This window comes from Natator depressus, chromosome 4 (genome assembly GCF_965152275.1).
Source record: "Natator depressus isolate rNatDep1 chromosome 4, rNatDep2.hap1, whole genome shotgun sequence".
NCBI classification, from domain to species: Eukaryota; Metazoa; Chordata; order Testudines; family Cheloniidae; genus Natator; species Natator depressus.
The window spans coordinates 45,882,867-45,909,561 of NC_134237.1; the positions used below are offsets into that span (position 1 = coordinate 45,882,867).

Here is a 26,695-nt window from a genome sequence, read left to right on the forward strand (position 1 = left end):
GTGATTTTCATTCTACACAAAGAGTCTAATATTTTTTTCAACTCACTCCCTTGAGCTTCCACACTGTGATCCAGTACAAGTAGGGTATTGTGTGACCAAGAAAGAGAATACCACTAATTTAGTTGAACACTAACATTTGTGTTGTGGTTTGGGGGATGGGCAGGAAAGAGATGGCACAAGGTATGTTGTACCTTTAAAAATAGTAAAAAATTGTTATTTCATTACCACTTTATATAACAATATTTTTCAGTGTGGTTATATATAGTAATATCACATCAGGCTGCTCAACAGAAAACCTAGTAAGCATTGTGGACTGATATTAGGTGACCAGATTTGTCGTGGAGGAAACGTGTTAGGCCAGTAGGGGAAAGCAGAGGACAAGAACCCTTGGCACTTCTGGAACTTTCTACTGGTCAATCTTGGGTCTGATTCAAGGCCCATTGAAGTCAGCGGAAAGACTAATATTGACTTCACTGTCCTTGCATTGAGCAACCAGGGAGGTGGTGGAATCCCCTTCCTTAGAAGTTTTTAAGGTCAGGCTTGACCAAGCCCTGGCTGGGATGATTTAGTTGGGGATTGGTCCTGCTCTGGGCAGGGGGTTGGACTAGATGACCTCCAGAGGTCCCTTTCAACTCTGCTATTCTATGATTCTATGATTCTACGAACCAGAATGAAATTATTACAGTGGCTACTACAAACACAAAGTGAATGAGGTGAACTTGCTAAGTCAAATGTGTGTGACTGTGGAGGGAAGAATTGAGATATCTATTTTTGAAATATTATAAAAGTATGAGGATACAGCGGGCAAGTAGGGACTAAGGGATTTGGGAGCACAAACGCCTATTGACTTTCAGTGGACTTGTACTCCTAAAACCCTAAGTTACTCTTGAAAGTCTCCTCTGTGTGTGTGTGTGTTGCTTGTTCTGATCTCATTCTGTCTGCTTTTGTCACTTCAGTGCAAGAAACCCAGGGTTGACTTTACCTTTCTAATGTCTCACTCTCTGGATTGAAAGGCTCTAGAAGGGTAGCCTGATGAGCTGAAAATAAAAATAAAATGTTTCCGTAGTCCAATGAGTAGTGGTCCCTTTAGCTGATTGAGTGGCAATAATTAGGCTCCAGAGGGAGTTCCAGTCACCCTATGTGAGCCAGAAAGTGGAGGGTACAAAGAAATGAAAAAAAAAATAGTGGAAAGTTAGAGATTGGGAAAAGGGGCTTCTTTAGGAGAGATGATACAAGAGCCCTCTGGATAAAATGCCATTTGGTTATTTTCTATTCTACTGAATATCTGTAAGCAGAAGTTTTCAATTTTCAAACTTAATGCATAGTTCTGTTCAGTAAAGTGACAGTAAAATATAATCTTATTTTCAGTTCTTATTTCTATATCAAATGTGCTTAAATTACAAGCCAAATCAAGATTTTCTGACTGCAAGCTCAACCAGTTATCCAAAATTCAGGATGTGTTCTTGAGTTTGGTGATTCAGCGATAAAGATTTTAGAATCAGAAACGAGCTGGAAACTTTGATGCATGAGACAGACTTTAATTCAGTTTGCTTGTTGAAATTGTATTAGTATTGCAAGTGTGTGTGTATGTGTGTTAAATTGATACAACTCATCAGATCTGAGGCCTGATCTAATTTACACTGGAATAGTTGACATTCTTTTCCTTTGTCTTTCCTTGACTCGTGGGGATCATGTAAGTACAGTACTAAAGTGCTATTTCTACAGCCAGTTCTCTGGCTATAACCACATTTTAAAACATGTCTATTAACTGGAAACTGAAAGTCCTGAGGCAGAGAGTGTAAACAGCACAGCCACTGCTTTAGAAGTGTGAAAAATCTTTCACGCTGTTGATGGGAATTTTCTTCGTAAAATGTCTGGTAGCACTATTGGATTCCTGGCCACAGTGGCACTACCTGAATAATGCCCCTTTACTGCTTTGATTTTATGGCATTTTCAGTAGTATAGGGCTTATCTGCCTTTCCCTTTAGCTTTTTAGACATGTATGTGCAGGAATCCAGTCTGTGATTTATTTGTAACTGTCATAGGGAAGCTAAGGGGAAAGAATTTGCTAACAAAATCAGCACTAAAGTGTTAGATTGACAAAGCCCTTGACCTATCTGTTCCTTCAGTCACACAAAGATGAACGAGAGTATGGAAAATTAGTTATTGCATTATGGAACAAAATTCATGCCATGCCACTTTTTTTCTGACTTAAAGTTCAGAATATTTCTGATGCTTAACATCAGCAGCCTTTAGAATGGTTAAAATGGACAAAATTTAGGAAACTTACCACACTTTAACCATCTCAAATATATTCTTTTATTGAATTGCTCCTCTGAGAAAATACAGTGGGAGCATCCCAGGCATGCATAATTAGTGATGACAGTGGGCACCATTAAAATAGACAGTACTTGCCAGTTGTCAACAGTTACTACAGTGTTTCTTCAGGGATGATCACTATTCTTCAGGGAATAGGATTTCTCCTATTCTTAGACCAGGAAAAAATTGTAGTTGGTGCTGGGGGTTCCACTTTCCGAAAGGATCCCTCCCACAGCTGGTGTACTGGCTCTACACTGTGTTTGTAGACCCTTTTGTAGGTAGTGCTGCTGAGGAAGCGTCCAAGCACTATGGCAATCCCCAGCTTTTGTAACAGACACTTTTCATTGCTGCTGATGCAGTGTAGAGCAGGCTGCTCAAAGTTATTGCATAGTGTCGGATGGCAGTGATGTAATTTGCCCCAATGGGTGTGTGCATCTGTGGGAGGAATCAGACACGTTCCCCTGCCACCAGAAATAATTTTACATGTTACTTTCTCCCCACTCCCTTAATAAGTCTCTCCTCTTCTATTTCTTCTCCTGTAGTGTCATCTTTGAACTGGCTCCAATCTAATGCTGCAGTAGCCTACAGTATGTCGAGTTTCAGCCCTCCCATCAATGCTTTTATTCTGTTCACTTTTTTCCTTCCTTATTACTTTCCATGTGATAGGCCCCCAGGATATCCTACTTCCTCCAGTCTCCCCTCCTCTCAACTCTTCTCTGTCAGAGCCTCCCTCTGTCTTTCTAATCTAACCTCCATTCTTTTTCTTGCCTCCAGATTCCTCATTTTGTCCTACCTCTTTACAGATCCCCCACAATCTCCTGTCCAAACTACCTCACACTCCACAGATTTTTCTCCTCTCTAAAATCCTCCATCTTCTTTTCCTTTTATCAGCCATTCCTCATTCTTCCCTGAAACCACCTCCTTCCTCTGTTTTACTCAGACTCTTATAGTGTACTCATTGTAACATTCTTACTTTCTGGCAAATTCTCCGATTTCTCCTTCCTCTCTTTCTAACCCATCATTCCTTCCCTCTTAACTCTAGTGATTCATACAACTTTCCAATGTCTCCCCAGTTACCCTGGTTTCTTCTCTCCCCCAAACCTCACATTATTTCCTTGCCTCTGCCCTCTCCCCTCCCTCATATATTTCTCTCTCTCAAAATCCCATCTTTTTTGCTCCTTCTCTTCCTTTCAAATGTGAAAGCTGCCAGCTTGGCCAAGCTGCTGGAAGACCCGCAGCACTAAATGTATGAGTCACTACATTACATTATGAACCTTGTAGTTGGGGACTGTAGCATCCTCTTGTGGACTGGACACTGAAGGGGACCAATGTGCTATACAAACTTATTTCAATTCCCTTTTCCACCCCTCAAATCCTCAGTCTGTTATTCTTCTCTTCAAATTCTTTACTTTCTTCTCCATGATCCCATGTCCGTTAGTCTGTTTCCAATCTGTCACACACCTGATCTTCTTATTTCTCCTCTTTCTATTCAGATCCCATTCCCCTAATCTTTTTTTCTCTCCAATTCTTTCTCTCTAAACTCAACATCCTTCTCCAGCTTGCAATCTCTCCTCATTCATAATTCCTCTCTCACCTTCTCCAAGATCCTCCCCCTGTCCAACTCTCTCCTTCCTTACCTGAATATCTCAAGACTCTTAATAGTGACTTCTCTCACTTGCTCATTTCACAACTCCAAATGCCTTGTCTTTCATCCATCATCCTTTGTTTCCCCCTACTCCCAGGATCCCCTGTCTCTTCGTCATGGCATCGCTTCTCATTGCCCCTACCCTTGAGCCAATGTCACTTTCCTCCTTTCCTGCCCACTCTAAGGGCCCCTCATTCCCTGTGTCCCCTCTACTGTTGTCTCCTGGCATGTTCCCTAGGTCCTACGGTTACCCTCCCCTGAAAGGTCTTTTCATCCACCTTGGCAAACCCATGATATATTCCTCCATTTCTCTCTGTGCCTGTCCCTTCCCATAATTACCCTATATTTGTTTCTCCCTTCCCCTTTGGTATACATATACCTGACAAACCAGGGATCAGACATACAGGTGTCAAATGACTATTCCTGAGGATCTGGCTTCTATATAAGCAACAGGCATATCTTTAAAGTAGGCATGGTTGATTAAAACTGATATTTAGGACCCAGTTCTACATCAGCTCCTTTCCTGAAACTGCCATTGAACACATCGGGGGTTCTGCATGCACAGAAGCTGTGGAATTGGACTTATAGTAAGAAGTGACAAGATAATTTTAAGTGCTATACATGGAACTAAACAGTAGTTTGTAATGGGATCCCTAAAAGGCTATGAAAATTTTACAATATGAGGGTTATACCAAAAAAGGAGATAAATGCCTCTCAAGAAAGACTCTCAACTTTAAAAAAAAAGTTTAAGGAAATAAAAAAAGTGAATGGACTTTCTAATCAAATAGAAATGAGAACAGGTTTATTGTCGCTAAAAAAATCTGTCATGGAGCTTTCACTCACATATTGCACAGAGAGGACAGAACTGAGCACTTAAAATTTGAGAACACCATGCTTAAAAGAAACAAGCGCATTAAAGGAAGATCTCCTTTTGTCAGCTAAAATTGATAAAATAAGGAACTTTTGAAAAGATCAAGCTTTTGGAATGCAGGCACCCCAGAGGGCTCAAAGCAGGATAAAATCGCAGTATATTTGTACATTTTCCAGAACATATAATTCTGTTCTTAACAATTTTGGGCCAGATTTTTCAAAAGGGCTCAGCACCTGCAATTGGAGCCACTTGATCAAAAGAACTCAGCTCCCATTTAGGCACCTAAATTAGGTGGGCAGATTTTTAAAAGCACCCTGTACCTCCCATCTGAGCTGGAGCGGAGAATCAGAACCAGAATGTCTTTGATTACACAAGAAGTGAAAAAAGCTTTCATATTGAATTCATACTATATACAATTTAAAATGTCTGTTGCTGATAAAATGTGAGTATCTTTAACCATATTTGATATGCAGATACAGTGGAACCTCAGAGTTACGAACTGACCAGTAAACCATACACCTCATTTGGAACTGGAAGTACACAATCAGGCAGCAGCCCCCCCTCCATAGAAAGCTAATATAGTGCAGTACTGTGTTAAATGTGCACTACTGACAAAATAAAGGGAACACTTAAAAGAAAAGATTTGACAAAGTAGGGAAACTGTTTCTGTGCTTGTTTCATTTAAATTAAGATGCTTAAAAGCAGCATTTTTCTTCTGCATAGTAAAGTTTCAAAGCTGTATTGTCAGTGTTCAGTTGTAAACTTTTGAAACAACAACCATAACATTTTGTTCAGAGTTACGAACATTTAGGTTACAAAGACCTCCATTCCCAAGGTGCTCGTAACTCTGAGGTTCTACTGTATTGCAGTGAGTATATCCTAGACTGGAAGGTGACCAAATATTCTGTGATGAAACTGAATTACATTATATTTCACAGACATCATTTGCATGTCTGCAGAAGATAATATAATTTGACCAAAGGTAACCTACAAACAAATTAGTTTCCTTTCTGTCTGTTAGGTGTACCTGAAAAGGTTGCAGGGGAGAGTGGATGATCACAGCCCATATGTCATTGTTCACTAAACATTGAAGCAAGGAATTAATGAGGCAAGAGAAGACAAGCAGGGCAATAAGCAGCAAGCAAATACAGGCAGAACCAGAGTGCTCTGGGAGACTGGAACACGACTACTCACCTTTTTTACAATATGATATAACAATGTATGTAGAGATATAAACAAAGGGGCTATTATAATTATGCATCCAAATAATCATCAAAGTTCAAAACAAAACCAAAAGGGCCACTAGTGTTATACACAATTGAAGATACACAAACAAACAACAAAATCGGTTGACACACAGCTGTGTAGTTTTGTAAAACAAATGATTTCTCTGTAATACCATGTTGCCCTACTCTGCTATTCTGTTATATTACCACTGGGACAGATTACGTAAGGTAGTCTTTGAGAAACCCTTCCACCACAGACTGTGACCGCTGCAAGGGCTTATCAAGTTTGCAGACCATGAGCTCAGGGAACTGTAGGGACTGCTCACTTGATGTGCCCCTGTAGTGAACACTGCTCCAAAGGGGACATGGAAGGACAGTGTTATGGCACTCAGTCCCCACCCCAACACAGAGGTAAATTTCTCACTCCCTAGGGATTGTTACCACATTATGATCTTGTACACAGATACCCCTTTCCATCTAGCAGCTACAGAAATATTTCCTCTTTTTCTTCCAGATTTTCTCCCCAAATATTAACTTAGCTTTGGATCCAGGTTGGCCCATCAGTTCTGGACCAAAGACCAAAGATCTTGGTACCCTTAAAGATGAGAAATTAAAAGCTATACATCATTAAGAAGGGAGAGTTCTGACTTTCCAGCAGGACACACCTGCCGGTAGTCCTGGAAAGTCCCAATACACTGAATTTTAAAATAATCTCTTACAGACATACATTGTGTGCATGTGTGTTTAGAAGTTTTAAAAATTGTTACTTTCCCCCCCTACACAGAGGTCAGTGTAGCTGGACTTGTGATAGAAAAGAACCATTTTTTTTACAGCCAAAGTGATACCTAGATAGTCTCAGTGGTTTTTGAACAAACAGCCCTCTAAAAGATTTCTAAAGTAGGTTGTTTTTTCCCCACCCCTCTATGTGTCAAAATAAGTGATGTTTTTGGTTTTATTGGCAGTTATTTGGGCTTTGGCATTTTGAAGTGATATTTCTTTATTTATTTAGCACGTAGGAGCCCAGTCATGGACCAGGACCCCATTGTGCTAGGCACTGTACAAACACAAAACAAAGAGACAGTCCCTGCCCCAGAGAGCTTGCAATCTAAATATAAGACATGAGGCAACAGACAGACATTCCTAAATTAATGCAATGGAAAATACTGTTCATTTTTATGTTTTGATACACTCATATAGAAATAGTGTAATTCTGATTTCAGCTGTGTGTATCTCTTAAGATTATCTAATATATCTTTGTATCTGGGATGACAGCTGGATCCTCTGTGAATTCAGAATGTTTTTCCCATTAGTGAAGTTATCAGGCACTGGAGTTCCTCTTACTTGTTTGAAGAAATGGTGTATCCATACTGCATCTATTCTTGGCACTCCTCAGATAATTTGTGCCTTTGATGCTAATGAGGGGAATTGACTTGACCTGGAATTAAAGAATCAAGCCTAAAAAAACTTTGATGTTTGCCCTGAAAGTGATTGCAGACAAGACATTGAGGGAAAATTTCCATGCAGTAATTCTTCAAAAACTAAAAACAAGGAAATGACGTCTAACTTTTTTATCCTGTCAGATGAAAGGGAGCCCAATCAGGGTTAAGGAACCTATGCATTTCAGAAATTAAAAAAGCGAATACCCCTATTTGCAGAATCGTTAGTTAGTGAAGTGCTATAAAAAGTCATTGCCTCTGAGTCTTTGGTAAATCCCAGAGCCGTAACGTGGTTGCCAAAATTCTACTTAAACTGCATTACTGCGTAATAAAACAGCTCAGCTTTAAAATTGGTCAGTTTATTGATTTTAGTGGCAAGGGATTTGAAATCATTCACTTTGTATGCTGCTATTTTCTTGCTTTCTGAAACTAATCTGCTGTTGCAACTAGTGAATTAAGCATGCAGATATTATGATAATCAGAGAGAAAATGAAGTGTGCGCAGTAGGGATGTTGCTCTGATAAATTACATGAAGCATCTCTTCTGAAACCTTTGCCATAGCAAGGAATTTTTAGACTAGATTACAGAGCTGCTTTTACTATTCATTTTCACACACTATTAGTAGGATCAGTAAAATTAGATACTTTTAACTTTGATCCTTTTCCCCTGTACAGTATTTGTACATTTAATGAATCATGGTATTTATGTTCGCCGAGCTATTCTGTCCTGGATATATTAATCAGAATGAATAAGAGAAAATATAGACGCATCTATTAAAACAGGGCTGGGTTATTTGGTGATGGTTATTTATTTATTTAAGGCATTGTTCTAATGACAAAGTTAACCACAAGAGCAAATCTTAATTTGTTCATATAATTTACTAGAACTCTAATCTTTGCAGTATGTGGGACTAAATTTCTTTCCACATTGAATGTGCATGATTGTTGGGTTTTTTTCCATTTGCCAAGAGCAGCCACATATTTTTCGATAAGAATTACCTTTATTTTACATTAAAACCATATTACGACCTGCCTACTCTTTAAGTCCAAGAACTAAAGGGGTGAAAGGAGCCCCTTTACCTCCCTACGAAGGCTACCCATATCACTGGTAACAGCACACCAGGGAAAACAGCTGCCACTGGGTTGATACTTCCTGTTCATACAGGGGTTGGGGAATAGCTAAACACGTGAGTGGATTGGGTGGAACATTGCCTTCACTCCTCCAGTGCTGAGCTGGCACAGCTTAACCTCACCAGGAAATGGGCTGGTGCACCTTACTTTCTCCATGGAGCAAGGGGAAAGCAGGGACCAAATTGTTACTTTGAGACAGTTCAGTCCCCTCTCTGCCTCTGGTACACTGCAACTGTGTGCTGCCTTTACTCATGTCGGATAGCAACCTGTCAGTAGCAAGACAGGTACAGAACACAAGTAAGGCTTCTGTGAGAATACAGTGTGTGTCTGCTTTGTAGCAGGCTTTATGTGAACTGAACACAACTTGATATCTTCCATCAGCTGACTCCATAAAATGTAACGTGCAGTACATAGAAACCAAAATCATAACAATTACATACCAACACTACCACTCTGTTGATGTCAATTGGGCCTGTACACAAATTATGCTTCTGATACAATGCAGTTATGTGCTGCCCCTTCCTTAGGCTTTGAAATTATCTGTCTATCTGTCTATCTAATTGTGTGTGTGTGTGTGTGTGTGTTTGTTTCATGCAACACTTTAGAACTGCAAAAGCAAATACATAACAAAACACAAAGGTACAATATGTGGTAACCAGTCAACATTATATTGAGCAACTTAGATGATTGCTTTTCTAGTGTGGTGTTATTCTGATTGTCTAGGACACTTGTATACTTTTCAAGATATGAAATCTGGGTTCTTTTGGGGGGGGAGGCAGAATTTTCAGTGTGATGATAAAAACAGAATTATAGCAGTTGAAGATGTAAAAATGTATTAGTCCATCAAGTCCAACCTCCTATTAGTGCAAATGTTGTTGAACATTAAAGGCCTAATTCAGCAAAGACTGTCTGATTTTTGGAGTGAGGAAGACATGTATATTTGTGTGCTCCATTGTATCTTTAGAGTTCTACAGTATATATATATATTCCACTGGTGTCATCTAACTATATTCCATGCCCTATAGGGTGACCAGATGTCCTGATTTTATAGGGACAGGCCCAATATTTGGTGCTTTGTCTTATATAGACACCTATTCCCCCGACCCCGTCCCGATTTTTCACACATGCTATCTGGTCACCCTAATGCCATAGCATAGTAAACTGTAGTACTTTAAAGGCCATAGTTTCAATGTAAAAGTGTGAATAATTGCATATGTAGACTGCCATGGATCCATTTATGTGCGCACAGACTTGATAATGTGCACATGCTTGCATGTATGCATAGCTAATTTGGTGCATAACTGGCCAATTTCTTGACTGGTGTGTGCACATAGAGTACATACAAATGGGCAATCTCTGCCTGTAATCATGAGCACTCAACTTTAAAATGTGTTCCTAAAACTTTATTTTATAAGGCAGGAGAGAGGTTGGTGTCAATTGTGTGGCAAGTTCAGAGCCATCGTGCTGATCTAGAGCAAGATGGCTGACAGCAGGCAAGGGGAGTACTTAATGGGTCACAAACTGGTAGGGTTGCCAACCCTCTAGAATTGGCCTGGAGTCTCCAGGAATGATTGTCATGTGATTAAAAGTCCAGGAATACGTCCAATCAAAATTGGCAACCCTACACACTGGTGTCACTCCACAACATGCACATAAAGTGACTGACTACCTGACTGTCTGCTGTGATGCCTATGAGTTTCAGGGAGGATGATAGTCAAGCCCTCACCTGCTGATCTCTACAGCAGGGTCCCATTTCCTGCTCTAAAGCAGTGTGTCTGTACTAAGGCACAAGAGGCTACTTTGAGCCTCTTCTCTAGTAAAGTGGTTATATAACAGATGTAAATTCAGCTCTGCATACATGTTTATGATATTAAACAGCATCTTTATTAAAAGGAAAAGCAATTTAAAAAGTTGACCATTGGGGCAAATGAGTGATAATATATTTTCAAGCTCATTTATTTTCAGTAATCTCTGAAAATACTCATATAAATAATCTTAAATTTAAACCATGATTAAATTGAATGACTCTGTACTGTAGTATGGTGTAGATGTATGTTTAAATGTGCTATATAATATGTATCTCCTCCTATGAATGGTTAAAGTAAGTTTTATTGCATGATGATTGAGCTGCATTAATCACAATTAGAGAAGAGACTTTATCATTTTTGTGCATGGTATCTGACCTTGAAAAGACTTGTGAAATTGCCTCAAGAGAGTAGGCAAAAATGATCTATTCCTTAGACTTCTTATCTATATTCACCTTGAATAATGCTTAAAATAAAAATTGTGAAAGTATGTCTGAAATCTAAAGAAAACAGGAGCTATTATGATGAAACTGGCTGTGGCCTTTTATAGCTTTCTTTATCTTTTATGACTGCTCTGTTCCCTGCAGTGTATCTGTGAAGTGCAGAAAAAGTTCACAGCAGATGATTATACTAAGGTACCAAAGCTAGTGAAGTGTGAGATAATCTTTTGAGCTGAGAATTAGTGTCTCGGGCAACCAAGCGAGAAACCAAAGGGGAGTTATTCCTTCAGTAAAGTTTAACATCTAAGGCGCACCTGAAGCTATAGCCCTTTATTACTGCTTGAATCAATACATTTGACCATCTGCTTACATGTTAATAAAGGCTATTTTTGTTAACAGCGACATGGGTCCTTAACTTGATACAGTGCAAATTCCTAAGATTCTAACAAGTACAGCATTTGATAATATTGCTCATGTTTATGGTGTCATTCTACGCATTAGACATATTTTTCCTTGAAATACACACAAGTGAGAAGGGGGAGATGTGTGGGATTTCATGGGTTCTGAATTTTCTCACTTTAGTAATTTACAGTTTTACCCTTTATCCTACTGGATCCTAAACAATACTATATTATTACTATGCAATAATTGTATTAAGGAACCTCTTCACCCACTATTAAAATGCACCTACCTCTGGGGTTGAACTGGGTAACTTTTTAGCAACACATACTGCACAACCGGTTAGGCTAGGCAGTAGTAGGTTGTACTCATGAAACTAAGCTTTTTGAAGACTTTCAAGTATTGTCTTTATGATAAGGTTGCTATTGGGGGGAAATGCTACAAAAAACCCATTAAGAAAGAGTGACAATTATTTCAAGTAACAATACCATATCCTTTTGATGTTCTTATGGAATGGGAAGTACTGCTTGGTGTCTTATTCTTCTACCACATCATTCAGGTGTCTCTCTTGGATCCTGTGATGTGAGAGAGTAAGGTCCTGTTAAGAGGAAGGTAACATGTACAGATATTAATCTCATATATGAGGGTGACTTTGGGATTGGTAGTGTTTGGAAGAAGTCAAGAATCAGAAAGAATGGATGCAGAAGAGAAAGGTATGAGAAGTCCAGAATCAGACAGAGAACTTGTCCACACACTACAATTACAACCATATTAGGGAACCCAGTTACAACATGGTTGTAACCTAACTGTGTTACATCAAACTTTTTGGTTTTATATGTATAGACATATAATCATGTTATAACCATATGAAAAGCATCATGTTATCACCCTGAAAGGATTAGAGAGGAGAGAAACCATTAAGAACAGAAGAAGAAAAAAACATTTTCCTTCTATTATTTAAATTATTCTAATTTTTCTATCGTGTTGCTCAGTTCTCTCACTCCTGGGAACATACTATGAGAAGGTTGGTTCAGAGAAGGAGACATATGAGAAGACCAGAACAATGTTACCCTAGGTTCCATTCAAATGAAATAATCTTCACATCTGCTTTAAGTAGACAAATAATTGGAGTTATGGAAGCAGAGATAATGGGATGGTGTTTTAGAAAGAGATTGAAAAGATATGACCCTATGGTCCCTAGAAAAGAGAGAGAGGTTTAGAAAGCAGTGAGGGGGAAAAAGGAAGAAATAAATGATGACGACACTAATGAAAATAAATAAATAAATAACCACTAGTGAACGATATTTTTTAGGTAGGCTAGCCCAATCAGTTCCAGGTGTAAGGTTTCTAGGGCTGAGAACTTTTGGACAATGTCTTGTTTTCGTCATATTTATTTTCATCTTTGTTTCCCAAAACATAGCTGCTGGTTCAAAAGTTTCTTTATCCTTATTTTTAAGTGTTCACATTTTGCTCTATAAATATTGTGAAATTACATTTTTCATCTTTCAAGTTTCCTCTTTTGCTTGTGTCCTTTGTATTTTCACAACAAGAATTGACATTAAATGTAGTTTCAACTGTTAAAGCATCAAGCCAAAGATGATTATAGCTGTAAGGTCGTAGTAAAACACCTGCTATTCTGAACAGCTTTCTATGGGTAACAACCTGCTTTCTATGGGTAACTGACCCATTAATTATGTGCTAGAAACTACAAGTAAGAGACCTGCTGCTATATGAATTGAGTACTTACCACTGATTAGCCTTGGAAAATCTGTCAATAGGATAATAAGAAATGATTTAAGAAAAGCATTAAAAGTTAAAAACAAACTATTTATGGTGTTTGATCTACTATTTAAATGTGTGTGATAAATACATTCTGGCACCAAATGCTCTACCTGATTCTTTCAATGTTAATAATGGCGACCACATGAAGTAGTTGGTATTTGTTAGTGTTGTTATAAAAATAATAATGCCTATTTCTTATATAGTACTTTTCAGCAGTAGATCTCAAAATGCTTCACAACTTATTAATCTGTTTATTCTCCTGGGAGGTAGGCAAGCATTTTTATCTCTGTTTTACAGATGGACAGCTGAGGCACTGAGAGGCTAAAAGACTTATCATAGAATCATAGGATCATAGAATATCAGGGTTGGAAGGGACCTCAGGAGGTCATCTAGTCCAACCCCCTGCTCAAAGCAGGATCAATCCCCAATTAAATCATCCCAGCCAGGGCTTTGTCAAGCCTGACCTTAAAAACTTCTAAGGAAGGAGATTCTACCACCTAGGTAACGCATTCCAGTGTTTCACCACCCTCCTAGTGAAAAAGTTTTTCCTAATATCCAACCTAAACCTCCCCCACTGCAACTTGAGACCATTACTCCTTGTCCTGTCCTCTTCTACCACTGAGAATAGTCTAGAACCATCCTCTTTGGAACCACCTCTCAGGTAGTTGAAAGTAGCTATCAAATCCCCCCTCATTCTTCTCTTCTGCAGACTAAACAATCCCAGTTCTCTCAGCCTCTCCTCATAAGTCATGTGTTCCAGACCCCTAATCATTTTTGTTGCCCTTCTCTGGACTCTCTCCAATATATCCACATCCTTCTTGTAGAGCGGGGCCCAAAACTGGACACAGTACTCCAGATGAGGCCTCACCAGTGTCGAATAGAGGGGAACGATCACGTCCCTCGATCTGCTGGCTATGCCCCTACTTATACATCCCAAAATGTCATTGGCCTTCTTGGCAACAAGGGCACACTGTTGACTCATATCCAGCTTCTCATCCACTGTCACCCCTAGGTCCTTTTCTGCAGAACTGCTGCCTAGCCATTCGGTCCCTAGTCTGTCGCGGTGCATTGGGTTCTTCCGTCCTAAGTGCAGGACCCTGCACTTATCCTTGTTGAACCTCATCATATTTCTTTTGGCCCAATCCTCCCATTTGTCTAGGTCCCTCTGTATCCTATCCCTGCCCTCCAGCATATCTACCACTCCTCCTAGTTTAGTATCATCTGCAAATTTGCTGAGAGTGCAATCCACACCATCCTCCAGATCATTAATGAAGATATTGAACAAAACCGGCCCCAGGACCAACCCTTGGGGCACTCCACTTGATACCGCTGCCAACTAGACATGGAGCCATTGATCACTACCCGTTGAACCCGACAATCTAGCCAGCTTTCTATCCTCCTTATAGTCCATTCATCCAATCCATACTTCTTTAACTTGCTGGCAAGAATACTGTGGGAGACCGTGTCAAAAGCTTTGCTAAAGTCAAGGAACAACACATCCACTGCTTTCCCCTCATCCACAGAGCAAGTTATCTGATCATAGAAGGCAATTAGATTAGTCAAGCATGACTTGCCCTTGGTGAATCCATGTTGACTATTCCTGATCACCGTCCTCTCCTCCAAGTGTTTCAAAATGGATTCTTTGAGGACCTGCTCCATGATTTTGCCAGGGACTGAAGTAAGGCTGACCAGTCTGTATTTCCCCAGGTTCTCTTTCTTCCCTTTTTAAAATATGGGCACTATAATTGCCTTTTTCCGATCGTTCGGGACCTCCCCCAATTGCCTCGAATTTTCAAAGATAATGGCCAATGGCTTTGCAATCACATCAGCCAACTCCCTCAGCATCATTGGATGCATTAGATCTGGACCCATGGACTATACCTACATCCAAGTAATTAAAGATATTTAACAACACCAGACTCAGAATAATACCCTGTGGAACCCCACTTGAGACCTCTGTCCAATTCAACATCATTCCATTAATTGTTACTCTTTGTTTGTGGTTGTTTCACCAATTATGTATCCACTTAATGGTAGTTCTGTCGATCCCAGATTTCTCCAGCTTACTTATCAGAATGTCATCTGGGATTGTGTCAAAAGCTCTGTCGAAGTCCAGGTATATTATGTACAATCCACCAAATCAGTTACCCTGTCAAAGAAGGAAATCAAGCTGGCTTGGCATGATTTGTTCTTCATTAATTCATGCTGGCTACTAGTGATTACCCCTTCATCCTCCAAGTATTCACAAATTGAATGTTTTATCGAAGTCAGGTTGACTGATCTATAGTTTCCCAGCTCATCCTTTTCCCTCTTTTTAAAGATGGGCACTATGTTAGCCCTTCTCCAGTCTTCCGGGACCTCTCCTGTCGTGTTTTAGTTTAGTTATCTACCAGAGTTTAGGCATGGCACTTTGACATGATTATGACATGTTTTGTTTTTCTGCAGCCACATCTATATGGGCATTCTGTAGCAGGACCCCAACATTACAATTTAATCTGACAGCAGAAGACCTCAACAGAGGGTGACATTATAGATGCAGTGAGGGCTTTAAAATGTGTTCACCTTAAAAACAGTAACATCTCCATTTTTCCTGGCTTCAACTTCAGCCAAGTGTTAATCTTGGCTAGGCACTGAGAAAATGAAGCCAATAGAGTGCAATAGTGGAGGGACAAGGAGAACTGCAATTTAAGTCACTGCCTCATGTGTAACATCACCATTAAGGGCACCAAAGTGCTTTCTAAAGTCTTCTAGAAAAGAAGAGAAAAATCAGGGACCTGTCTACAAATCTATCTAAAAACAGATGAGTTGTTATTATTTTAGAAATCTGTGTTTCTACTCTGTTAATGTATTTATACCATGCCCATTACTATGGCATTATTAAGTAACATAGGAACAAGGCAAAAACATTATTTTTGTTTATTCTGCCGGTCACCTTTAAAAAAATGGCACCAGTTGGCTCAACTGCAACAAGTGACTCTGAAATATCAGTGGCAGCATGGGCAGGGGTAGGAAACAGCTGTTGTGTGCTTATTGCTTCTTAAAGAGCCTTCTCCCAGTGTACCAGATCCTGATTTGAAATAGAACTCTAAACAGTGCTGTTGTTGCCAGGAAATTTTCATTTCTTAGGTGACACATCAGCTAGACAGATAATTAAACAGAATATAAGCAAGTCTGTCCACTGTGAAAATGAAATTTTGATTCTGATCACAATTCAATGGGAAAAATATCTCTACAGCCGAAAGCAACCGAGGGTTTAAAACGCTGTATGCAGCAATCCAGCAGCCTCAGTCAGCAAATCCTCCAACTTGGCAGGACCTTAGAAAGACCCAATCAATAAAAGTTCTCTCTATTTCTGAGCATCACCACTCTATCAACTCTGGGTATTATGAATGTAATGCCATATCAGCTACAAACCAGCCACTGAGACTGAATGCCAAATGTTTGTCTATTGACAGTCCATTCTTAATTCAAATATCAAAAACTAACCTCAGAAAATTTTAAAAAAAAAGATAAAATCCCTATCTCTAAGAGGATAAACAAAATCTACCATCCTGACTGCCATAACATACTTCAGCCATTACCAGAACTAGAGACTCACCATCCCCATCACACACACAACAAAAAAACTGCATGTTGTTACAACCATGACCAAAGCATGGCTATGACCAATCCATGTTATTCATAGACTATAAAGCTAAAAGATCATATTGTCTGACCTAGTGCACAACAGCTTCCCATGGACTTCCCTGAATAAATTTGTTTGACAATTGCAACTCTTGAATGTTCACCCTCGTCCCTGTAGGACACGTGGGCAGGGCAGGGCAAGGCAAAGCAGCAGACTCTGCTTCCAGACATTTTCTAACTTTAGGCAACCAAGCTTTAATATGTTGCCATTTGTTCATAATACGTGTGTTTACCACCCTAAAATTTCTATTTTTTTTAAATGGGCATTTAATTTGTTTGTGAAAATTCTATACATATCCTATCTACAAGGAGGTTTGGCCTTTCATACAACGAAGATACTAGATTATTTGACTTTTTTGTTTGTTTTCTGCTTTGGTCATGCTCTGTCTATTACTGTTTCAACTCTATGAATGAGTCACTTGCTCTGATATTTTTTTTCTTTCTTTTAAAGCAAATTTGCTTTGTTTTGTGATTAAAACCTACCGGTTCTGCTGCTGTTTAATCCCCAGTGGGGATTATACTTAGTTTGAGTCAGGCTTCTGACTAATTTACAATCTCCAGTTACTGCTGGGTGTTTAACTGGAAAAGGGACCACCTCAATTGCTTATTAAGAGGGAGAAGAAGTTGTTAAATTTTCAGTGGTGTTTTTGTAACTACTAGAAGAAGGATCTAGAAGTAACATCAAATGACTTCTTTTTTTCTATAGGAATTTCTATACTGTATCAGACCAGTGGTCCATCTAGTCACATTTCCTGTCTCTGATCATGACCCATACCAGATGCTTCAGGGAAAAACCTGGTGGGGAACAATTGTGGTATGATATGCCACATACAGAAGTTTCTTCCTAATCTCTGTAAAATTAATTTGATTTATACCATGAAGCGTGAGAATTTATCTCTCCATTTTTAAACCTATTTTCCACCTAAACATCTAATCCTGTTTTGAATCCTACTTAGTTATTGGTCTCAGTGATACCCTGTGGCACTGAATTATTTATGCATTGTCAAAAAAAAAAGTATTCCCTTTCACAGTGTTGCCTACTCTTGTGATTTTATTGTGAGGTTGCAATATTTGGTGTAAAAATGCTAAAATCAAAACAGTGTTTCATGTTGGGTCAAATAAAATGTTTCATTCAATGCAATTTTTGACATTTTGATAAAAATTTGCTTTCAGTTTTGGCCTAAAACTATTTTTTCCCCAATTTTTCAGACTTGCCAGCAAACTGAAAAATGTGTTATTCACCCAGCTCTAGTCATGACCCACCAGTTAGTTAAAATTGCTCTAATTTTCCTTGCCCATCTCTGAAATGTCCTTCATTTCTGCTATATTCTTTTTCAGAGATTGGGTGACTTTAACTTTACATGGCATGGGCTGATTCAGTTGTATTCCAACCCCTTGGGGTGGGGGGAATCTGTCCAGCAAATCTTTACAAATCTTTTAATACCTAAAGATTGAAAATATCCTCCTTCTTCTTTTAAAGATTTCATTTCAATGAAGTAATAAATCTGTTCAGGTTAAATGAGAATTTGTAAGGAAAAGTAATTTCATATGTAAATTTAGAAGTTGTATCCTCAGGTTAATTCTTTGGTGGTAAACAGGAATCATGCTGTATTAAGTGATATCAAATATTCATTAACCTGGATCTCTATTTTAAATGAATATTCCCCTCCCCAGTTCCCCTGACTTTACTAAAATGAAAGTCATTATTAATAAAAATGGGCAGAAGATCCAGCACCAAGGCATATGTAGAGCTATAGGCTAGTATTGGGGGTGCCCGTTGCCTGTAATTGACCTTATAGAGAAGTGTCAAAATGCATGTTCTCTGTTCTTCATAAATGCAAACATGCACCAATATTTAAAATGTTTCTAGTGGAAATATTTTAACTTTGTAGAAAACAAGTTAGAAAAAAAATGACAGTGAAGGTTTTTAGAATATCACTTTTCATACTATTCTAAATGATATGTCTCAGTTAAGTGTGCCTTTAAGAAATGTGAAATGTTTAATAACACTGGACTAAACACTGAAGTCCTTACCCTTTCTGGATTTGAGTAGAATTCTTACTGAAGAAAGAGGGAATTTTACTGAGTAAAGATTTCAGGATTTAGTCCACCATTATTTTTCACTTCTGATGTGGAATTATATGGGTCATATATATAAAACTGGTATTCAAATTTAAAAGAGCAGATAATTTGAAAATCTGCAATAGAATTTCATAAAGTTTTCCCTGATGTATTTGAAGAATTTAAGATGCTATTAATTTTCTTGAGGTACTTAGTTGAGAATATTCGGAAGCTATATTAAGTTCTCTCTTTCTCTGATGTATTGATGCCCCCTTTTATCATAACATCTCAGTACATCAAAACTTTAATGCACTTCTCATAATGCTCCACTATGGGAAGTGGCATTGTCCCCATTTTACAGATGGGGAACTCAGGTGCAGAGTGCCTAAGTGATATGTGCAGATCACCCAGGTAGACTGTGGCAGAGACTCGCAGGCCTTGCCTTATGCTCTAACCACTGGTTCATCCTTCCAGCATAGATTATTCAATTTGTAATAAAAATCAACCCATTTTAGTGCCTTTTAATCTGAGGATTTTAAAGTGTTTTACAGGAACTAAGTAGGCCTCATAGCATCATTATGAGGCAGGTAACAATACACAAATCCATTTACAGTGGAGTAGAAAACAGAACCGAATCAAAAATATTTGCATGCAGTATTTGGGGGTTCTTCTTTAAATTCAGGTAGGATAGTGTTCTTAATGCTTTTTTTGGAGGATTTTTTTTTTAAATGATGCAAAAGTATAGAAAATAAAACAGATTTTTTTGGGAGGCTGGGGGAAATATGAATAATCTTTGACTTCTTCTCCACTCAATCCCAAATCTTCCCTAACAGTCTTAATTCTTTCCACTTGCACATGTTTTTTGATTGTATATTCAATAAATTCTTTCCATTTCATATTTAATCACTGATGTTATAAAAGGATTGTCATAAATATAAAGGGAAGGGTAAACCCCTTTAAAATCCCTCCTGGCCAGAGGAAAAATCCTCCCACCTGTAAAGGGTTAAGAAGCTAGGATAACCTCGCTGGCGGCTGACCAAAATGACCAATGAGGAGACAAGATACTTTCAAAAGCTGGGAGGAGGGAGAGAAACAAAGAGTCTGTCTGTGTGATGCTTTTGCCGGGGACAGAACAGGAATGGAGTCTTAGAATTTAGTAAGTAATCTAGCTCGATATGCGTTAGATTATGATTTCTTTAAATGGCTGAGAAAATAAGCTGGGCTGAATAGAATGGATATTCCTGTCTGTGTGTCTTTTTGTAACTTAAGGTTTTGCCTAGAGGGATTCTCTATGTTTTGAATCTAATTACCCTGTAAAGTATTTACCATCCTGATTTTACAGAGGTGATTCTTTTTTACTGTTTCTTCTATTAAAATTCTTCTTTTCAAGAACTGAATGCATTTTTCATGGTTCTTAAGATCCAAGGGCTTGGGTCTGTGGTCACCTATGCAAATTGGTGAGGATTTTTACCAAACCTTCCCCAGGAAGTGGGGTGCAAGGGTTGGGAGGATTTTGGGGGCAAAGAAGTTTCCAAACAATGCTTTCCTAATAAAATAAACCTGGATGAACATTTGGTGGTGGCAGTGGAAGTCCAAGGGCAAAGGGTAAAATAGTTTGCACCTTGGGGAAGTTTTAACCTAAGCTGGTAAAAGTAAGCTTAGGAGGTTTTCATGCAGGTCCCCACATCTGTACCCTAGAGTTCAGAGTGGGGAAGGAACCTTGACAAGCGTCATATGAAATGATTCTGTTGTATCAACACACCTATATTTTAAAAGTGAGTGTAGTGTTAGGAGTCAGTTGGGGGTTGCTTTGTTTTTTGTAGCAATAGTAGCATTTATTGTATGCTACATTGTTTGTAAGAGTGTAGGCCCTGATCCTGCCATATGTTGCATGTGGGCAGATTTCTGTCCTTGGGTGGAGCTCCACTGACTTTATGGAGATAGCTGACAACCCATTTTCAATAAATTACAGGACTGGGGCCTAATGTTATGTTTGATCATATGTACTAGGCACTTATTCCATTTCCTTATAATATTACTTTATTGACACCAGATATCTGCATCTCAAAATAATGTGTCATGAGTAGTGACTCAGAATAGAAAACCATTTTTTTTTTGCCTTGCCCAGACATGTGGAACACTGACAAATGTATGGGTGCTCTTTAATAATTATTAATACTCTGTCTGGACCAGCCACTAGCCTAGTATTTCTGTATTATATATGAGGGCAGGTAAGTTCAGGCTAAGGTATCTCTCTGTGCAGCAGAGCCTACCTACCAGGGCAAGAAGAAGGTCTTTTGTAACAGTGCTTAACAGCTTCCACTTACGGGTCACTAAGAGAGATTGAGCGAATGCCTGACACAGTACCCTTGATGGCTCCGGCCCAGTCTCCTGTTCATCCCCCAGGAGTCTGAACAGAGGTGTCAGGCTCCTGTACACTTGGGAAAGAACCCAGCAGGCAAAAAGGAGGGATATGTAGTTAATATAAGGACATACTCTCTCAACTGGGGGGAAGACCAAACAGAGATACACAGGAGGATATTTTCTTGCTAAGAGAAAGCTTAGCTCACGAAAGCTTATGCTCAAATAAATTTGTTAGTCTCTAAGGTGCCACAAGTACTCCTTTTCTTTTTGTTCTCTTCCTGTAACTCAAGAGGGAAGCCCATCTAACAATGATGTGTAAGATTAGATGAGGCTAAATATGCATGTGGGCTGTTTGTTGCTTTAAAATCCCTTTTCTCTAATTCTGTGTTCCAACTGCTAAATAAAAATACTTTGTTTTAAGAAGGCAACTGGTTACCAAATGGGATGCTCAAGCAAGCGTTCAAACTGAGATGTATCTGCCTGGTGATAAGCAGTTGGTACATAAAGAGTAGCTTGACCCTGTTCCTGAACAAAAAAGTGGGAGAATTGCAAAATTCTGCCCGTAAGCAGGAAAGGGCTAAGGCGCAAGATCTCAGGCGGTGCGTTCTGAGAGACCAGAAAGTGGACAAAGAGGGGTAGCTAACCACATCAGATTTTTATGTTATGTTTCTCCTTTGGCAGCACCCCTTTCTTCTTTGGGCTCAGTAAGCATGTTTGATTGGGTTTTTTTTCCCCTTTCTTTCTCCCTTATTTGTGACCAGTTGTATCTTTTCAGCATTTCTGTTACCAGCTGCTCTCTTAAATCATTTTGTAACCTAGGCCCTATTTATGTTGGTGAAATTGGCACCAGTATAACCACACAGATGATTACAGGAGGCAATCCACTAATGTAGACAAGCTGCGCCAATGTAAAGCAGGGATTATAATGGTGCAGCTTACTTTGGTAATTTATTGGAATAAATTGTACCAGTGTAAGCTCTGTTTTACTTTGGTGCAATACCTCTACATCAGGGGTTTACACCAAGTATCATCATCTGTCTAATTATACCAGTGCAAATTTTCCAAATGTAGAGATGGATCCTTACAAATATTTCTAGGTGCCGCTCTGCTGCATTTCTCCAACTTTCAAGTTTCCTGAAAATCAGATGCCAATTTAAAGGGTTTAAAATTAAATTTAACATATTTTCCTGACATAGACGATCCTAATAATGTGTATTGAAGCCTAAGAATGCCCTTTTGACATTACCAGTTCAGAAATGTTTGATTTATTTGTGTAGCTTCAATAATTTGAGGTCTAGAGGCCTGATGTGCACCTTGTGTACACTGGTATAGCTCAAGTTTCTGAACTATTGCCATTTTAAAAAGAACATTTGTATGTGATAAATGAATTGAAAATGTGTTCCCTGGTCTTCACTCAGGAATTTTAAAACTAAAAGGCTTGAATTAGACAACCCTATGGTTCCTGCTGCAGCTCTAGTTCTGATGTGAGCACTGAATGTCAGAGCACCAGTCAGCTGCTATCCTTTCCCTGTAGCAGCTTCTGAGCAGCTCCCCAAGAGCCTGCCTGCTGCATGGTAGTGGAACACAGAGAGACTATCCCGGATGCTATATTGCAGGGGTAGCTAATTATTTGTTGTGAAGGTCCAAATTTCTTGGTCAAGGTATAGTCCAGGTCCAGACTGCAGAGAAAATAATAATAATTTAAAAAGGAAAAATAGTAAGAAAATAAAAAGACTTTGGGATCCATTCAAAAGCTTCTTTCTGTCCAGATTTGGCCTGTGGTCTGCCTATTTACTACCCCTGCTATATTGTCTACTTCACAGCAGGACTGTGGGAACCCCAGAGAGAACGGGATAGGAGCTTGGCTGGCTCTGCTCTAGTTAATGGAATGATTCGCAAAAGATTATTCCCACCCCACACACAGCCACCTAATCACTTCAGAAGAGGAGAAAATTAGAAGTTGAGAAGAACCAAACAGTTATGGCTCCCTGATACTCCCTGACCCAGACAGGGAACGTAGGAAGCTGAGAATAACTGGATTTCAGATTACTCCAACTATCTCCTCTCTCCACCCTTACACAACTGTCAGTGGGAGTTATATACTTGCAAAGCCTGCAAAACTAGAGTGTCTTGCATACATTTGTGGGAGTTTAGCCATTAGTGTTAAGACTTGTACATTTTGAAATGTTATAGAGGTGTTGGTCCCAGGATATTAGATAAAGTGGGTGAGGTAATATCTTTTACTAGACCAACTTCTCTTGGTGAGAGAGACAAGCTTTTGAGCTCTTCTTCAGATTTTGTATCTGTTGTTCTGGCAGGGTCTGGTGCCACTTTGAGTTGGTGTTTCCTGGTCTGTGGGGAGCTTGATTCTGATGATGCACTTGGAGAAGTTGAGGGATTGTTTGAAGGCCAAGAGAGGGGGTTTGGGAAAGATTTCTTTCAAGGTGTGGTTGCCATTGAGTATGGACACACCAGGCCCTGCCAGAACAGTACATGCAAAACCTGGAGACATATCTCCACTGTGACAATGATCAATACACCTTTCAAGATCCATGGGTCCCACACGTGCTTAACACAATATGTGATGTACCTTATCCAGTGCACACCTTTCAAGATCCATGGGTCCTACACGTGCTTATCACAACATGTGATGTGCCTTATCCAGTGCACTAAATTTCCCAATAACTATGTGGGTGAAACCAGGCAATCACTACACTCTTGAATGAACTCACCCCAGAAAATTATATAAGACAAAACCACCATATCACCATATCACACTTTTCAGGAATCAGAGTAGCAGCCGTGTTAGTCTGTATCCACAAAAAGAAAAGGAGGACTTGTGGCACCTTAGAGACTAACAAATTTACTTGAGCATAAGCTTTCGTGAGCTACAGCTCACTTCATCGGGTGCATTCAGTGGAAGCTTTTCAGGAAGCGATCACTCTATATCTGTCCTCATTCTCAAAGAAAACCTGCTGCATAATACCTTCAAAGACAAACTGGGGAGCATAAATTCATAACTTTGCTAGACACTAAATCATGGACTGAACAGACACTGGATTTATGGCTTATTCACACACACACACACACACACATGCACGCACGCGCTGCCCTTCCCCAGCTGCCTTTCTTTTGTCTTTCTCTCTCCCCTCCTTTTCTCCCTGTGACTTCACCTTGAATGTCCCTTGAAATGTGTTTACTTATGCTAAACAATCTGTTTCACCTTGTATTTAGCTGTGAAACTCTGAGGCTTAGGTCTGAACTAGAACCTTATGTTGGTGTAACTATATCACTCAGGTGTATGGGTTTTCCAACCTAACTCCTAGCGTAGACAGCGTTACAGCAATGGGAGGGCTTCTCTTGTCGACATAGTTACTGACTCCTGGGGAGGTGGGTTACCTATGCCGACAGGAGACATGATCCTATATATAGCATCTTCACTGAAGTGCTACAGTAGTGCAGCTGCAACATTTTTTAGCATAGACAAGCCCTAACTATGTTTCAAAGATGTGAAGAGGAGCTCTGTGTAAGCTGGAAGGCTTGTCTCTCTCACCAACAGAAGTTGGTTCAGTTAAAGATATTATCTACCTACCTTGTCTCTCATATTTTGCAGTGTTGAATCCTAACTTCAGTCACAAGATTAAAAATAGCTTTCTTTGTTCTGTTGTGATTTCCTCTGTTACTGTTCTTGCTCAGTTTCGTTATTCTCATGTGTGGGAGTCTTATTTTAACACTCATCCTGCTTGTTACTCAAAGCAACATTTTGCTAGTTCTTGTTCATTTTGCTACTTGCTGGCTGGAGTGCAGTAGCTACTGTAAAGATAATGAATGGCTAATCAGATGTCTTTCAAGGACAGCTTTACATACAGAGGAGTGTCCTGCAGTCTAAATGAATGATGGATTTTATTTATTTAATTTAAACTGTGTCAATAAATGTGTTCAGGAGGAAAAGGGTTTAACTGGACAGCCTTTTGAGGTCAATCCTTTGATGTACTAAGTGCCCTCAACAAGCATTCGCTGCGAGTTGGAGATACTTATGAGGATTGGGCCCTTGATGAAAACATGAGGACATTAGTTGATGCATTTCTCTTTTGTTTGAGCTTATTTAAAAATGTAAATATGCTTTTTGTTGATTTGTCTTACTATTATATTGACCATAAGACACGATGAGAAGAGGTGCTGATCTTTTTTTATAAAGGTTTGTTAGCAAAAGCAGATTGACATCCACACTGTTTCACAAAGAGGATATACCATAGAATTGATCAATCTGATCTGAAATGATGATATACTTCTGATGTTAGAAAGCTTTCATCTGTTTATTTACCTTGAAAAAAATCTTGCTTTCATAATCTGTTGTTTACCTTATCAATTCAGCTCTGGCTAAGGGAAATGCATATACTCAATTGTTCCTGCTTAGCACCTGCCAGGTTTTGGTCTTTCATATAGATTAAAGACCTTTGGTGGATATTTTTTTCATTTGGCTTTATTTTTTTCAAAGCATTAGTGGTTCATAGAAACAGTAGTATTTAAAACAAAGAAACGTAATGAAATCTAGCTGTTATGTAATATAACGTAATGTCTACCCCAAAGGAACAGAGTATTTCTATCTACTTCAGATTTATAAGACATTGAATCTTCTTCTAAACATTACAAGCTATGATTAAACTTTTTAAAAGAAATAAGGAGTAAAATTTGTGTAAATTCATTAAGCTGCAATGTAATACATAATAGTGGCTAGTAGCCGTCAGTTTACATAGCTCTGGATGGTCTTTGTCAAATTCTGGATACAACTGGAATAATTTAAAACAACAATAAAAAAACATATAGGAAATTGGAATTTGCAACAACTTTACATCTGGAACTCTTTTTTTGGCTTCACTGGAAGTTTAATGCATGAAGCTGCAACAGGATAGGTTCTTTAGTTCTTCATGGAGCAACTCCTGAGTCCAGCACTTAGCCCAAGGTTAAGCTCTGGGCAGATGCATGCGGTCAGGCAATGACTGGGAATGGAATCCACCTCTGACTTAGCTCAACTGCTCCATAAAGATTACTAAAGCTTAAATGGTGGAAAAGACTTCACCTTGCCTTATGTAGCGCATCCCAAGGCAGCAGGAAGATTAGATTATATGCTTATAATGAGTCTAATAATGGACCTGTGGACCTAAAAATCTCCTCATTTTACTGATTCCACTGCCAGGGATCCTGGACAAAAAGCTGAAAGATGTATCCCCATATGATTTACACTCTTGTATGGACATTCTGGATTTAAAACGGAAGAGATAAAGTTGCCAGCTGATTATGCCTAACAGTTATGAAAGCATATATGAACATGTATTCAAAGAGTTTCAAACCAAATAACCACAGGTAAGTGTAAATTAGTCTATATGTCCTACAAAGAAAGAATATACCTGATAATAGAAGCCTCTTCCTTCTAGTAGACAAAGATAAAACACGGTCCAGAGACTGTTAGTTGACAAATTTAAACTGGAAACGATACAAATTATAACAGTGAGGATAATTCACCATTTAACTT

General features: G+C 39.0%; 1 long non-coding RNA gene across 1 annotated transcript in view; it reads left to right on the forward strand.

The window, feature by feature from the left end:
• The window catches only part of LOC141985830 (uncharacterized), a 757,188-nt gene extending 730,752 nt beyond the window's left edge, over nucleotides 1-26,436 (forward strand). Inside the window, exon 6 of the long non-coding RNA XR_012639029.1 lies at nucleotides 26,360-26,436. This is a non-coding gene — a long non-coding RNA (uncharacterized LOC141985830). The remainder of the gene's footprint in view (nucleotides 1-26,359) is intronic.
• The last annotated feature ends 259 nt before the right edge of the window (nucleotides 26,437-26,695 follow it).